The sequence below is a fragment of the Myotis davidii genome, unplaced genomic scaffold (assembly GCF_000327345.1).
Source record: "Myotis davidii unplaced genomic scaffold, ASM32734v1 scaffold732, whole genome shotgun sequence".
NCBI lineage: Eukaryota > Metazoa > Chordata > Mammalia > Chiroptera > Vespertilionidae > Myotis > Myotis davidii.
In genome coordinates, this window is record NW_006284349.1 from 1,258,761 (window position 1) to 1,276,197 (window position 17,437).

General features: G+C 44.7%; 1 long non-coding RNA gene across 2 annotated transcripts; it reads left to right on the plus strand.

Annotated features, from left to right (window-relative positions):
• The first annotated feature begins 6 nt into the window (after nucleotides 1-6).
• LOC102755035 lies at nucleotides 7-14,426 on the plus strand. 2 transcript variants are annotated; one of them, XR_001515788.1, is made up of 4 exons: nucleotides 7-130; nucleotides 1,313-1,594; nucleotides 12,687-12,915; nucleotides 14,391-14,426. It is a non-coding gene; the product is annotated as an uncharacterized LOC102755035 (long non-coding RNA). The 2 variants fall into 2 exon arrangements; XR_435213.2 differs by lacking the exon at nucleotides 7-130 and having other exon boundaries at nucleotides 140-1,594.
• Nucleotides 14,427-17,437: the final 3,011 nt, after the last annotated feature.

The following is a 17,437-nucleotide window of genomic DNA, read 5'->3' on the forward strand; positions in this document are numbered from 1 at the left end:
TTACTAGTGGCAGCGAGGGCCGCCCCGGACGCCGAGGGTCTGTTCAACGGCGCTCTCTGAGCGGCAGAAAAAAGGCTGCGCGGCAGAAGTTTTATTCGGGGTTCCCCCCCCCCCTTTTTTTTACTTGGCGGTGGGTTGTGTCGTTTGTGCGTAGGTCCCAGCGATGTGGCGGGGATAGGACTCGCGGGCTGGTGGCTGGGATCTCAGGGAGCTGAGTGGCCGCCCTGGGACGAGGCGGGGGTCTCACAGGGGTTTTAGCTGCCGCTTCCGTCAGAGACCGCTCGGTTTGCGTTCTCTCACCGGGCGCGCGGAGGGCAAATCGATTCCCCTTAAAATTTAGGAGCAAACGTGAGATTTGCTTCCCGGGCATCTTGCTGGCGCTGGAAAGCGGTTCTGGAACGCTCTCCCGCATACGTCATGATTGCGCTCGCGGCGCGCAGTCCCACCCGCACGGAATGCGGGGTTTTTTGTTGTTTTGTTTTGTTTTTAACTCTCAATCAAACAGCCGTCTTGGAAGCTGTTTATCGCTCCAGAAACAGTGGCCTGCAGGGGCAAAACTGAGCTTGCCTGACAGACATGCTCCGAGATGTTGGCTGAAAAAAATGTTTTTGATCCTATCAGCTCATTTGCCTTTTTAGGCAACTTCTGTTTGGGTGTGCATCCGGTTTTCAGGCGTCTCTGACGTCCACCCCCCAAAAAAGAGAAAAACTCATCTTTGTAGCAAAAGTGGCCGTCGCTCAGGACTCGCCCTCTCTGCCGGGGACACGGCTGTAAAGAATTAAAGAACATGTTCCCTGCATGGGTTAGAGAGGGGAACACGGAGAAGCCATGGCTGCCTTGGTTGGGCGGGAGGCGACGTCCTGGTTGGTTTTATCTGAGCTGCGTAGGTGCTAGTGCGGTGGATTGTGGCTTATCCGAAGGTGAACGCTGGCGCTGCCTCGGCGTGGGCGTTGCCATGGCTACAGGGAGAGGTGGTTGGTGAATTGCGGGCTCGTAAACCCAGCAAGGCCCGGCCTCTCGGGTTTACGAAGCTTTAGGAGTAATTGACTACCCTGGTTTATGCATCCGGGGGCTTTCCCCATTCCCAGCCCCGGCCAAGATTCCTGGATTGATCAATACAGGCACCCATGGGCGTGTCGATGCCATCGCATATTGACTAATGCAGGCGCATTCATTGCCTTGGGTGCTGGGTGTGAGAGCACAATCTTCGCACCACTTGCCTTCTTTTTTGGTTTGTAAATTGTTGCTCCTCTTACCTGATCTCACCAATTACGAATATTTTAATTACTGTCTTTTATGCCTTTTCCCGTAGGTAATAACCCATCACTGGCACCCTAAAAGGAACACTTCATTCTATTGTGTGTCAGTACCCTGTCCGTGGACATTGCAAAAGAAAGGAAACTGCAGTTTTGCATAATCTCCATATAGCAACAGCCGCCCGTGCTTCTGTGGAACACACGGTGTTCTTTGGCAGCCGCGGTGCTGGGAGCCGGCACTTTGCTTGCTGTGCGCAGTAGACAGAGCAGGGGATCGCGTTTTCCCAGAGCCTGGGTTTCTTCGGTCGCACAGCCTGCTGGTGAAGGCTGCATGAGATGTGAGTGTTGCCAGCACTGTGTAAACTGTAAAAATTACTGACATAATGCTCTCAGGTTCCTGGAGCATTTATTGAGTGCCCTTAACTGTCTTGCCTTTGTGAGGGGGAGATTTTTCCTTCAGGATTCTCTACGTTGTGGGAAGAACAGATGGACAGACTCAGAGCCAAAATAAACCGTAGGGATCATAGTTTTATTTCTTAATTGAAGGCATAATAGTAATACAGTCTTATTAGCATATATATAGCATATAGCCAGATTTGGGGCCCTTGGGGTCACTGGCTTATCACAGTTTGCCTTGGAATTTCCTGGTTTTAGCACTCAAAGGCCCTTGTCCTAGAAAGCTTCTTTGTCCCAGGCAAACTGGGACAGTTGGTCAACCTTGGACTGTTTTCAGTGCCACAAGCTGGGAGGATGAGCAGAATGGGAAGTGAGGGTTCTTACTGTATAGAGGTGATTAGGGTTCCCTGCAGCTGGAGCGTTACTGGACAAATGGATGTTTTTGTATAAGATAAGTGTGGGCTGACATCTGAAACTCGGCACATCCAAAGTCAAAGTGATCTCCCCACTCATTCTTTATTCATTTGCATTCTTGGCCTAGCTCCCTGTCCAAAAAGTTCTAATATCCGTAAAGCTTTCTTCAAATGCAGTCATAAAATAAGCTCTCCCTCCACTGTGCTGCTTTAGCCCTTCATTTCATCCTCTTCTGTTACCACATTGTACTTTTAGTAATAATGTATGGTTACTTGATTCCATAAATATTTGTTAAACACCTTTTGTAAGTGTGGCCCTGTGTTCCTTCTATATATATAAAGCCTAATACGCACATTGTCCCCTTGGGAGTTCCACCGGGAGACCTGGAGTTCGATTGCTCGCTATGATGGCGATGACCTCCAGGGCTCGGTGGGAATGAAGGAAGGCCCTGGCTGGCAGCTGGCAGCCAGGAAAGGGAGGCCCTGGCCAGTCCTGATTGCCAGCCAGGCCTAGGGACCCTACCCATGCACGAATTTCGTGCACCGGGCCTCTAGTAGGGATATAAAATGAAACCGATTGGAACCTTGGGTTTGGAGGACTTATATTTTGGTTGGGAGATAATGTGAACCTAAGTAACAATTTTTCAAGGTAGAAGAAATGACAACTATTTCAGGAATCCGTAGGGGAAAACTCACTTTGCTAGAGGGATGAAAGCTTTTTGGAGCTGGTAGCACCTGAGCTAGCTTGGAGGGTCAGCAACTTATATGGATGTACATAGGGAAGGCATTCCATGCAGATGGAATACCAGGAACAAAGCAAAGAGGCTTAAAAGAGCAGGGTATGTTGGGAAAGGAGAAGTTTATTCTGTTATTAAGGGGCTTCATGAGAGACCAGGGTGGGTTTAGGGTGGTTAAGGCTAGCTAGACAATGGCCACACATACCAGGCAGGAAGATAAAACTATCCTGTTTGCATGAAATCTATTGAAGAGTTTTGAATAGAGACTGACAAAATCAAAGATATTATTTACACACACACACACACACACACACACGGGGCCAAGTGCACGAATTCGTGCACCTTGAAAGGAACTGTGGGCCGCGAGATTGCGGTAGGCACAGGGGTGGGTCTTGGCCCACCCTCCACACCCCCAGCCGGCCCCTCCTGCCACAGACTCCAGTCCCCTGTCTGCTGGTAGCCCCACTCCCATACGCTGACAGCGCTGGCACCACTTGCACCTGCTGATGGTGTGGAGCGATTGGGGCCGGTGCCAGCAGCAGGTGTGAGCAGGGCTGGTGCCGTCAGTAGTTGGAGTGGCGGCTGCTGCCCTGATTGCCCCTCAGGAGCAGGGGGAGGTAGAGAAGCCCTCAGGGGCGATCAGGGCTGACAGCCACCATTCGCACCCATTGCTGGCGCCAAGTGATTCAGTGCCAGCAGCAGGTGCAAGCAGGGCTGGTGCTTATATAGGATAAGGCTAAGTGTCTGTCCAACCAGCTGATAGGTATGACATGTAGTGATCACCAGGGGGCAGACACTCAACGCAGGAGCTGCTGAGCTGTGGTGACTTGGCAGCGGCAGTTCTTGGGTGATGCACCCCAGAACCAATTCCTCACGGGGCCACTCGATTTCACCTTCAGCGGTGGGTTATGTTGTTGCTGGGGCACTGTCAGCCCCGAATCTGGTTTACTGCACACTTGCGTTTGCGTTCCACACCCTGTACGATAGCAACTTTGCAGAGTGCCCTCTCACACTCTGGGACCCCTTGGGGGATGTCAGAAAGCTGGTTTCAGTCCGATCCCCACAGGCCAGGCTGAGGGACCCCAACTGCTGGAGGGACCCCGCTCACTCCGCAGACGCCCTTTGAGCCATGGTGCCGCCTCTGGTTCGGCTGGCAGGGGAAGGACTGTGGGAGGTTGGCTCCAGGGCGTGTCCGGCCCCTCTCACCCCGTCCCACCCCACCGGCCCACCTTCTAATTAAGTTCCTTTCAATGTGCACAAATCCATGCACCGGGCCACTAGTTTAAGAATAATTGTGTGGCAGCAAAGTGGGAGGTGAATTTTAGAGAGAAACTCTAGACAGGGACACTGATGAAGGCAATCACTATAAGAATAATGGCTGGTATTTACTGAGCACTTCCGGTGTGCCATGCAGTATCTTTACTTACAGTTTATCTCATTTATTGCACACAAAACCCTGTTATTTCACTCCTCTTCACAAATAAGGAAAGTTAAGCTTAGAGAAGATAAATAGCTTATCTGGTTCACCCATGGAGACAGAACTAGAAGTTGAACCAGTTTGCGGTATCTGGTCTACAAATTAGTTATAATCTGAACATATTGGCAGTGGAATTAGAGCAGATCCAAGAAATCATCCTCTCTTTAAGTGACAGTATTTTCATACTTTACGTTAGAGGTGAGGAGTGAAAATGCCACAAATGTCACCATGGTTGGGCTCAATTCCTGGACTATCTTCTCCAATATTGGTCTCATCATGTATCTCCTACATATTTTTCTACAGTAAATAAGACACCAGGAAGCAGTTGTTCCTTACTTTCCAAAAACTCACAATACCAAAATGAGGAAAGGATATAGATTCTAGTTGGACTTGACCTTCTGTTGGGACTCCTGAGAAACCTCACAAGAAAGCGGCAACAGTACTGGCTTGGATGTGTACCAAGTTAGTGCTTCCAAATATTTCTATTGGGAGTGCTCTCCAAATGTGAACTAGGATTTTTAAGGCATTTGTTTCTTTCTTGGCCTAGCATCTGTTTAAAGATGTTTGATAGTTTCAGGGCACTCGAGAAGTCAGCAACCTCTGCATTCGCCCTTTCTCCCCCTGCCCCCCAAAGGGCAGCCATACCAAGGAGCTAGTGAGTGTGCTCTTCAGGAAGCACCGGATCACTTTGCATTCCCCTTGGTACTCTCCTCCCAGTAACTGATGACCGAAAAAACTTCCTTCCATGCCGCTTCTCCCTACCATTTATACTTTTGGTCTTCTCCTGAGTGTAGATGGAAAATTAAAAACTGTATGTCAAAACTCCTTCAAACCCAGGAGAGGCTTTCACCTTCAAAAATTCTAGTATACATTTTATAACACATCGACTACTATATTTTCTTTGCTAATATTCTTACATCATTCTGTGTATCTTTTGTCATTCTGATTAGTTTCTTAAAAACAAATTAACCAAAAAAAGACTAACATCTGTCCTGCATATAGTAGTCAGTCTTGATTTGTCATTGTTTTCCTGATTTGTCTTTCCTGTTCAACATTTATCTTTGATGACAGCATCAGCAGTTCAGTGATATTCTAGAAAAAGTTTATTCGTTCAACAATGTTTATTGAATTAATTCTATATAGCAGGTACCTTAGAATGTGAGTACTGATTAATCTCTCTTGGAGTCATGCTTCTTATTGGGGTTTTTTTTTATGGGGGCGGGGGGAGGACAGGGTCATCAACACCTTTGAGGGTCTGATAAAAGCCACAGAAACCTCCCAGAAAAACATATATACATAAAATAATTATGTTGAACCCTGTCATAAAGTCTAGACGAGCGGTTCTCAACCTTGGGTCGCGACCCCTTTGGGGGTTGAAGGACCCTTTTACAGGGGTCACCTAAGACCACCGGAAAACACATATATAATTACATATTGTTTTTGTGATTAATCACTATGCTTTAATTATGTTCAATTTGTAACAATGAAATTGGGGGTCACCACAACATGAGGAACTGTATTAAAGGGTCGCGGCATTAGGAAGGTTGAGAACCACTGGTCTAGACTTTCTGACTCTCTCAAAACCAAAGCAAAAAAACCTTTTTATTTTTTTAATCCTCACTGAAGGATATTTCTCCATTGATTTTTAGAGAGTGGAAAAGAGAGGGAAAGACAGAAATATTGATGTGAGAGAAACACATAAGTGGTTAGCGGCGCGGAGCCTGTTTACCTGAGTAGAACCTGGGACCCTTCGGTCCGCAGGCCAACACTCTGTCCACTGAGCAAAACTGGCCAGGGCCAAAACAAAAATACTTTAAATCCAAAAGATCCTCTTCAGTGTGATGTGATTAGTGTTTACCACTGTGTGAACACATATGATCTCTATATCGATAAGTGTGTATGAAGTCATTCATATGTAATTGATCATCTAATATTAAAGGGAACTATATTAATACTTGAACTGTTTGGTTTTTTATTTTATCAAGTAAGACTCTAAGGCAAAAACTGGCCATTTTTCTGCTGCTAGAATTTGGAAGGCAAAACACATTCTAGCATTGTTTTTTCTTTAAGGTAAGCATTCTAATTAATCACTGATAATAGCATTTTTCAAATTATAATATGCCATATTGGCAAACCTAGTCTTTGACATTTTGAAGTTGTAGTCTCTTGTTTTAAATTTTGTGCTACCTGAAACGTATAATTAAATTCAACTCTGATCTGGAGTACATAAATGAGATTTTCCATGAAACATTTTCCCATGAGATTTGGAACAATTGATGTTTCAATAAATGTTTGTTTATTATCTTGAAAACATGTTCACTGAGAGAATGCGTAGTGATTGCATGAGTAATTTTCATAGCAGTGTATCATGGGTTTCTTTGTATTCCTTCCCTTGTGCTGCTCTTCCTAATTAACACCAGCATTTGCTAAATTTTATTGCAGAAAGACTAAGATGGAACCCTGTCATTTGGACCCTGTGATCTCTGAATTTGTATAAAACTTGTATGTTAAAGGGCACAGAGAAGGGGGGGAGGGGAGCTGTCATTGGAGAATTTCCTCTATATATGAATAGTTAATGATGGGGTAACTGAATACAAAACAAAATTTGTAGACTTCTCCAACTCCTTACCTCTACCTGGAAACTTGTTGCAATGATTATTATTTCAGTAAAACAAGGTTATTGAGATTCCCAAAAGGATGAGATTCCAAGAGGCTTTAGGAATCCAGTATGACAGATTTCCTTGTTGCTGGATAGAGTCTATTTTAAATGGTAAAATGAGCTGATTACTACATAAAGAATCTACCCCTAAAAATGATCTATAGGCAGAACAAACATGATCAAAAATCACTAGGAAACATTGAGATTCTTCCATGGGCAAGGCATTCTAAAAGGTACCAGGCTTGCAAAGAATTACCCCTCAGCCCAGTGCTTACAGCTAACTAGCTGTAACCTGCATGAGGACAGGAACTGTATTTTTATTTATGTTGGTTTTTGTTATATATATTTACTTATGCCTCAATACTTACAACCATGTTTGACACATAATAGTCGCTAAATAAATATATGTTGAACACTTGAATCAACAACCACTGAGAGAAAAAGAGGAATTAAATGAAAAAAGAAACAGCTTCTCTTACAATGTAGCTTTTTAAACGGAAAATATTATGTTCTCTCTTTTTTTAATCCCGACCCAAGGATATGTTTTTCTTGATTTTTAGAGAGAGGAAGGGAGAGAGAGAAACATTGATGGGTTGCCTCCTGTATGCACTCTGACGGGGGATCGAATCCCCCCCCCCCAACTTAGGTATATATCCTGACCAGACATCAAACCCACAGCCTTTTTGGTGTATGGTATGACATTCCAACTAATTGAGCCACCCAGCCAAGGCTATTATGTTCTTTTAAAACGCCTTGATTGTGTAATATTTATACCTACAAATTATATGGTAAATGTAAATTATTAAGCAAAATATTAAAGTGAACCCACCACCCATTCAAATAACTAGAAAATTATCAATTTTGTGGAAAATACTTGTGTACTTCCCACTGTCAAACTAGGTGTGCCATCTTATGGATCCTAAATGGTACTACCAAAATGGTATTATATCTGTTAGTGTCAGGAGATGGTTTTTGCACAGATTAAGAGAATACCTGTTTATATATATATGGAGCTTATTTCCAAAGGAGTTTATACAGCATTTTGAAATTTATTTTCTTTGATAATTCTTAATTTTAGCTCTCTAGGAAAGAATCCACAGAAATCTAAGAAGCCCCTCACCCCAATTTTCATTGTTTATTGACCCCAATAAATATTTTCTAGGCACCATTTTATTTTTTTTTGCTTTTGAAATTGTTTGGATCAAGAGACTGAGTCTTTGAAGTAACTGGGTGCAAGTGCTGGCAGGCATATTTATGAAAGCTGTGGTCAGCTGCTCACACATGATTGTGAAATACAACAGTCTTCCTTTTTCCTTTTTATATCGCTGGGAAGTGATGAGGATAGATGGTTTCCCATTGCAACTAGGATGTTTGGAATTCACTCTGTCCATCCCCTGCTGATGCACCTTAGCGTTATCTTTTGTCACACAAAGGATCCAATTCCACAGCACTTTGGTTCACAGTGAACATGGGGAGGTTAGATAGCAGGAAACATTTTTCAGCTATTTCAAAATTATAACTAAAATATTACAAATAAAAGATGAAGAAAAAAGATTCTGATTCTAAAGTAAATTATGGAATTTGTCTCTAATTAAACTTTGTTTTGTTCAAAACAGATCCAAATAGGATTGTTTTGCCTCCCGTCCCGCTAATACAATTGGAGACATTGAAGTATTCTAAGGATTGCTTTTGATGGGCATCCAGAAATTTTATCTGGGACAAAAATGGTAATTCTGTTTAAAGTTGTTGATTTCATGAAGCTTTAAACTGCAGTCTATTTCGCACTGATTTTCAATTTGCTTCAGTATTTGTGGAGGTTTTAATCCCTTTCAAGAGGAAATGTGATTATTATAGTAGAGGCATTATAGAAGACAGCATTTGGACATGGCTGACAGTGCAAGCATTTGCTGTAACTAATTTTCATCTGTATGGATACTTACAACTGAACCAAAAATATCACCTTATCAATCATAGAGGACTATAGGGGACTTGCGTCCAAATCATTTAACTTCCCAGGGCTCCCTTTTCTGCTGAATAGAAACGTAGGCTGAGATTACCTTCTTCCTGCTGCCTCCTGGAAGGTTAATGCATCTCATGATTTAATTATCAGATCTCCTTTCTTTAGAATTTTATCTCGGTTTGACTCTTGTTATTATTGACTTTAGGCAACAGTGTAAAGTATTATTTCCACATTGAGCCCAATCAGAAGATGGTGACCTCCATATTTTTCTGTTTATTTTGGTCATATATTTTAAGAGTTTTACAAATATTTAAAATTCTGGTCAAAACTTAAAGTATTCTTTTGTAGTCTGGCTCTAATAGTTTATTTAAAACATTTTTGAGAAAGCCTTTGGTTTTTACTTCTAGTTCAATTCATGTTTCAAAATGTCTATAATTCATCTACATTTGCTTTTACTCTGAAAATATGCTGAATATCCATTCTCTTTCCAGTAGAAAAACATTGTGATCAGAACCCAAGGGCAGGATTCTTCCCTTTTGGGTGGATACCAGCTACACATCCTCTCACTGTTCCCCAAGATACAGCTAGCTGAAGGAGAAATAGTTTCTTGTGTGCTGGTGCCTGTGAAGTGTTGGTGAAGCACTGTTAGAATTCCCCAGGGAGGGGTCTCGTGGACCCAGTTAAGCAGTAATCCGGAGGTTTCTGACCGTGGTAAACGGACCCTTAGTAAAACTATGACATGGTTTCCACCCATTCACCCTGGTTTCCGCTTTCTCCTCCCTGGTCTTCGAGTCATAGCTTCCATTCTCAGACATTCAGGGTCTTGATTTGGTATCCTCCACAGTACACCTTCTCCTAAAGCTCACTTTCTGGAAAAGATGAGTTATTAATATGCTAAAGTGAAATTTAGGTTAATGTCTTATCTCTCTCAGGGATATGCGCATTTCAAACGTTTCTTTTTTTTAAAAAAAATATGTTTTTATTGATTTTTTTAGAGAGGAAGGGAGAAGGGTAGAGAGATGGAAACCCATGAGAGAGAAACATCAATCGGCTGCCTCCTGCACGCCCCTTACTGGGGATTGAGTCCACAACCCGGGCACATAACTTGACTGGGAATCGAACCGAGGGTCTTTTGGTTTATGGGTTAATGCTCAACCTGTGTAACATCATATATGCATATTTAACGAAGAATTTTTACAAATAAAGAAAACGACTCCAATAAAATGGGTAAAAGTCATGATTAAGCAATTTATCAAAGAGGAAATACAAAGGATCACAAATATTTAAATATAAAGTAGTATATTTCTGGAGCTAATGTACAGCATGGTGACTATATTGTACAGATTTGTGCACATTGAAAGGAAATTAATTAGAAGGGGCGGGGTGGGACTGGGTAGGATGGGCTGGACATGCCCTGAAGCCAACCTCCCGGGGTCCCTCCCTGGCTGGCCGTACCTGGGGTTGTGCCATGGCTCGAAGGGCATCTGTGTAGTGAGCGGGGGTCCCTATAGCAGGTGGGGTTCCTTGGCCTTACCTGCAGGGATTGGGTTAAAACCTCCTCTCCGACATCTCCCGAGGGGTCCCAGATTGCGAGAGGGCCATTCTCGGGTGATGCACCCCAGAATTGGGCTCCCTCCTCTCTGGTTCTGGGGTGTGTCACCTGAGAACCACCACTGCCAAGTCACAGCAGCTCGGCAGTTCCTGCATTGAGCGTCTGCCCCCTGGTGGTCAGGGCATGTCAAAGCTACCGGTTGGACAGTTGCTTAGCCTTTATATATACTAGAGGCCCAGTGTACAAAATTTGTGCACGGGTGGGGTCCCTAGGCCTGGCTGGCAATCAGGGCCTCTAGTATATAGAGGGTGATTGGCAAGGGGGAGGGGAGGCCCACTGGGGTGATTGGCAGCGGGGAAGGGAGGCCTGCTGGCACCCACCTTGGCCAGCCTGGCGCCACCAGCTCATCAGCCCCGCCCCCTGCCACTGCCGGTTGCCTCTCTCTGTGGGACAACTGCTGGGGTGATCCGGGGCCTCCATTTGCACCTGCCTTGGGTCACCTGGGGCCTGTGGGCTGGGGGCAGCTCCTGCTTTGAGTGTCTGCCCCCTGGTGGTCAGTGCACCTGATAGTGACCGGTCGTTCCACTGTTCAGGCGATTTGCATATTAGGCTTTTATTATATAGAATAGACTAGAGACCTATCCTTAGCACTGCTGCAGAGGTGGGAGAGGCTCCCACCACTGCCACTGCACTCGCCAGCTATGAGCCTGGCTTCTGGCTGAGTGGCGCTCCCCCTGTGGGAGTGCACTGACCACCGGGGGGGCAGCTCCTGCGTTGAGCGCCTGCCCCCTGGTGGTCAGTGCACAGTATGGTGACCGGTCATTCTGCCATTTAGTCGATTTGCATATCAGCCTTTTATTATATAGGATACCTGGAAGTTGGCTTACCACACACGCAAATGGTAATTATGTGAGGGACTGGAGGTGTTAGCTAACCTTACTGTGGTAAACATTTCGTGATATCAAATCATCACATTGTATGCCTCAAACTTACACTGTTACATGTCAATTATCTTTCAATGAAGCAGAAAAAGAAATAGTCTATATAGTTCATCCTCTCTTGATTCCCAAGAACTCAGTGCTCTCATCTACTTAAAAGCAGAACTGCATCTTCTTGAGCTGTTAAGATTCACATTAGGCCCAGTCTTCTCCCAATAATATAACTTTGTATTTTCTGCTTCTCCTGGCCAGGTGCCAGAATAGGCCAACTCAGGGACACAAAGAGAACAATTATGACCCACTCAAAACCCTAGTTCAGCTAACTAGGGGATGGCAATGCAGAGGGTGGGAATGTTCAAGTAGTCATAATAAAAAGAGCAAAAACACCTTGAATGACTTCTCAGTAAGACGCTGTTTTCCCAACAGATTATGGGTGAGCTTTTTAAACTCTGTTAAATGTCAAACCAACTGATAGAGTCAAATGTTGGTAAGCTTTCAGAAGGGTTATTTCTTATCAAATAGAGAACCGTGTTGCGAAATCATTATCTGCAGTCTAAAACAGTTGGTAATCTTGGTAAGAACCTCAACTCAAAGGTCTTCTGAGTTTATTGTTTCCTTAACTTCCCTTCAGAAATGGGTAGCATGGAGGGAGACGTCACCATGGGATACCATGACTGGGAAGGTGAGTGACCCTAACTACTGCTAAAAAGGTGGGCTGGCTCATACAATGTAATACCAACTGCCAGAGCAGCTGAAAATTAGAAGAACGATTTGGTGCCAGCTCATGAAAAATCTTCGAGCATGATTTGTTCTGGTCCCCTTCTCAAACAAAGGAGCATGGAAGAAAAATACCCCTGCATTCCAAAGTGCCCCATCCAAGGACCCACACCTTGCCTGCCGTGAGGAGCCGCAGAGGAAGGAATTTACCCCGAGTGGAAAGTTCACTGACTACTTGAAAATTACTTGTTCCAAAGCCCTTCAGAAACCAGTAATCCTATTAGCGTGGCTTCTGGAACAGTTACCTACCTGCAGTAAAAAGTAATTAGAACTGTCAGCCAGCAAATAATTGCTCTGGTGCCTAAATGAATGGGGACTCTTCTCTGAAAGGAATTACTGTTCCTAAGTGAGTCAGCTCAGCCCATGGTCTTTGCTTTGGTTGCTGACAAATTGGGCCAACTGCCTGAACCAGTGAGGAAGGGTGAGAGGGGTGAGGGAGCTTTAAGTTGGAAACAAGGCAGGACAAGGGCTACCCCAAGTTTATCCAGCTGAAAGCCTTTCTTTTTTTTTTTTCTTTGAAGGGCATTTCTGAGCCACGCTAGCACTGAGCTACCTTCAAGCCTTTCCTGAAAGCATAGGCACCCAAGGCTGCTCGAAGGTCAAGGACTTGGCTGCTGGCTGCATCATAAGACCTCTGAATCTCCGGCCTTTTCCTCCCATTCTTTGCCAGTGCTCACTACATTTACAAGGGAGTCTGGAGGGCAGGAATCCCCACGCCCACAGCTGGGCAACAAGGTCAAGGGTGTCAAAGTAGGTCATTTCCAAAGGAAATCAATGGGAAGGGTTTGGCAAGGACAGGAGTCAGTTTGTGAAAGGGAAACATTCCAGTAAATTGGAGCAATGCCTTTCTAATAAATAACAAAAGTCTCCGATGCTTCTCAGGACTCCTAAAGGGACCTGCTTTCACCTGCTGAAAAGCCAGCTCTACTTAGCTAACGTCACTAACAGCTGGGAGAACTGCGGTACAGCGGCGCCTACTCTATAGGGAGAAGATCAGAGTTCTGGCCCAGCCACACCATAACCAGGTGCACAGTTTTGGGCCAGCTCTTAGACTTTCCAGGCTTCTGTTTTGTCACATGTAAAATGAGAGGAGCAGTTATCCTTGGGGCTTCTCCTACTTGGAAATTCTCTGCTAGATTTGGGGCACAGTGGGGCTGTGTGGTCCGAATGCTGGCGGAATGCTGTGGGTAGCGGCTTTGGGGGTGAAGGTTTCAGGAGCTTTCAGGAAGCCTCAGTTGAAAGGTTTTTAAAGGGCCCTTGTGCATGGAGGTCCAAAGGGCATGAGTAAGCCCTGGGGGAAACTTACACAAAAATGGCTGCAGATTTGGGAGGCAGTAGATTGTCAGGTAGAGGCCTGGCTCCATGGCAACTGTGTGCCTAGAGGCTGGTGCAAGTAACCGAGCTTGCTAGGCCTTGCTATTATCCATTACCTTCTGCAAATGAGGAGGCTGAAGCATTGCAGGGATGTCATATTGGTGAGCATTGCTGATGCAGAGAGAGGAGTCCAGCCCCGGAGCCACACGCTTCCTGCTTGGTCTTCCATCCCAGTAACAGCTAATTTGGCAACTCAGTTGCCTGCAAAAATAACAGACCTTATGTATTTGTCTGTGCACCAGCCCGTTTTTTGTTCTCTCTTTAGCTCCAACTTTAATACTAATACTTACTCATAATATGAAATACCTAACTTAACTGAAGACACATTTACTACTTAGAGACCAATAATATTGGTTTGAATGTGTTGCTAAGAAGACATGAATAATTTCCTGAAAAATTATGCCTGGGGTAGTTGCATAAGTAACAGTAATTAAGCAAATGCCTGAGATAATTATTTACCAATTATTAATTCAAAGTCTATTTTTTCTCTCTCCACTTTAGATGTACTTAATTATCATATCTATGAAAAATGTTAATAGAAAGATGTATATTTAATGAGCAACTATTAAGGATGTCATTTGACTTAATGCACTACTTTAAACAGTTTATCAACTATCATGCTTTTATAAATAACAATTTTTAATGCAAGGACAAGGGAAATAATTCACCTATTTTTTGCAAATCACTTTGTTCAAAAGATTGGGTCAGGATAGTAAAAGCTGGAAACATTCCTTGGCAAGTGGAATGGGGAAACTGAGATAGAGAGCTGGACAAACTGGCCAAGCCACTTACAGCCAGCCGGAGAAGGTCACCACCCTAGAGATAACATCTAGGCCTCTGTTGTGTTTCAGATCCAGGCCCAGAAAAGCAGCAAAACCAGGTGGGCAACACCAGGACCAGCTGCAATGACTAAGGCGCTGACCAAGCCGTAGAGACCATGACCCTGAAAGGGCACACCTGGAAAACTGATGAGTATTCTGCTGAAACCCTCCCTGAGACCGCCCCTAAGATTCCTGCCTGCAAGAGACAGGTAAAACCCTCAAAACCAAGGACCCAGCATGTGCTCTCCTTCCTGGGAGCACGCACAGTCTTTCTCTTCCCCTTCACCTTCCCCCACTGGCAGCATCTCCAAACGCTTAGGGTCCCCACAAGACGAGGAGCCAGGGAGCAATGGACAGCTAACCCCTGAACCTGTCTCCAAGGCTCCCTTTTCTCTGACTTCCTAGTGAGGCAAAGAGGCCATCTCGTCCTCTCCTGTTACTTCCTCTGCACTAAGCACTTCCTTGTCTCACTGTCCCCAGCTTTAGTAAGCGTACCCTCAAAATCACCTGGACTTGTGAAATCTTGCCTGCACAAAATCAAGAAACGACACAATACTGGCCGGCCCTGGGCAGACCTGATCGGGACCAGGTCCCCTGTCCCTCAATAATATTTTGCAGGCAAATTTGACCCCATGCAACTCCCTGCACCACCCATCAGACACGTTTTCAATGTAACATCCACATTTATTCTGTAAGCGTTGGAGTGACACTCTTTGCGGAGCACAGGGCCGGGCACCGAAGTGCTGTAGAATTGAGAATGAGCACCTGAGTGCTTTCTGCTTTCATCTCCCTTTGAGAGCTCTTTTTATCCTCAAGGTTGAAGCTTTCAAGAGCTTGTCTTTTTTTCAAGATTTTAAACTCTGTGCAGACAACTCTCAAGTCAAGGTTTTCAGCCCTGGAGCCCTCTAGGCCCACATCCCCACTCAGATGGGTATTCTACCTGAAACCAAACTCATATCTAGGATGGTCTTAGTCTGGAAGGCTTCTTTTGCTTAAAATGTGGGTGTGGCTAGGGGTGGGGAGAGGGGCAAGGGAGGTGTTTTGGTAGGAGAGCAACCACAGAGAATGAGGAATAAAAGTGTGTGTGTGTGTGTGTGTGTGTGTGTGTGTGTGTGTAGGGGGGCGGGAGGTGCAATGCCCAGCTCTCGGGGACCCTTCAGACTGGGAGGAGGGAGAGAGAACTGAAGCCATTAGCACTTGTGTTTGACTGAAGAAATAGTGGGTGGCGTCAGTGTACAGATGGATTGAAAGGAGAACAGGCAAGGGGTTCAGCTAAGGGGCTGTTTTAATATAAAGTGTAACATAATGATAGCATTGATTAAATGACAGACCATTTTAATCCTTTTGGAGGAGGAGAGGATCATAGACCCTTTGAGAATAGAATGAAAACTTGGGAGGTCTTCTCCCCAGAAAAATATGCACTCATTTACTCAGTAAGTGATGGCACTATGTATAATTCAGGGGACCCAGTGGGTGATGAAATAAATGGGTTTGGGATCCCCAAAGGAAACAGGAATATTTGCACAGTGTAGCTGATAGAAGTCAATAGGAGACTTGGAAAAGGAAGTCAGTTGGGAAAGAAGGGAACAGGTTTTGTTTCATACAACAGGACATGTGGACACGTAGAGATGTGCTTTCGGCAGCTGTACAGGTATCTGGAGCTCTGAGAGACCTGGCCACATGGCTGGCGGAGGAGGGGGGGCGGGGGCGGAGATCTGAGTCATTCGATTCAATTGCAAGAGTTTACATTTTGAGAATGAATGACCTTCCTGGGTTAACAAAAAAAGCAGAAAGCAATCAATAAATAAAGGAGGCATAGCCCTAGCTGGTTTGTTTCAGTGGATAGAGCATCGGCCTGTGGACTGAAAGATGGGGATTCGATTCCAGTCAAGGGCACATGCCCGGGTTGCGAGCTCGATTCTCATCATTGATGTTTCTATCTCTCCCTCTCTGAAATCAATAAAAATAGATTATAAAAATATATTTTTTACAAATAAAAATAATGGAAGTAAACAGTCCTTCAAGAGTTTGGGATTGCTGTTGCAAAAACCATACATAAAAAAAAATAGACACCAGGTGAATTCCTAAGTAAATCATTTCATTAATATTTTAAGCTTAAAAATCAAATGCAAGTTGCAAGAATCAGATCAGGTTAGAAGCTGACCATTTAAAGTGATAGTTGAAATAAGCTTAAGGTGAACAGGTACATCAAGATGGCTAAACTTTTCACAGTCGTTTTCATGGTGTCTGTGTGTTGCCATGGCAGCAGTGTAAGTCCACATAACGTGCCTCTGTGATTCTGGCTCTCTGCCCCATCACCTGAGCTGGCAGCTGAAGCAGCAGGACCTTGACCCTGGAACCTGCACTCATGGGGCTCCTGGAGATTGATCTCCTGGGAACCGAGGTGTAGACGTAGACTGCTCTCCCAGACGAGAGAAGGGAAATGATATGGGTGGTTCCCAAAACATCCAGGCTGCTGCCCACTATATTCGAGAAACTGGCGCTCTGATGTTCAGCTTTGGGAATTCACTAATTCTTCCAACTGGGGCAAGCGGCACACCTATTCCAGAGACTGCGGTGGGACATATCCCTGAACCCTCCTTCGGTCACTTTCCCAGCCTGTTGCCACCTTCCCCCAGGGTCTGGTGGTCCCTGGACTGCGTGGGTCCACCTGGGACTGAAGACACTACAGCAGTGATGGCGAACCTTTTGAGCTCGGCGTGTCAGCATTTTGAAAAACCCTAACTTAACTCTGGTGCCATGTCACATATAGAAACTTTTTGATATTTGCAACCATAGTAAAACAAAGACTTATATTTTTGATATTTATTTTATATATTTAAATGCCATTTAACAAAGAAAAATCAACCAAAAAATGAGTTCGCGTGTCACCTCTGACACGCGTGTCATAGGTTCGCCATCACTGCCCTATAGCCACGAACGACCCTGGAACTGAACACTAGTCCTGACTTCTCAGAACCCATATTCTATTCACTACAATGAGGTCACCACAGCCAGGTTCTAAAGATTATCCCTGAATTATCGGGGTATTTCTGGGGACCATGATTTTTTTTTTT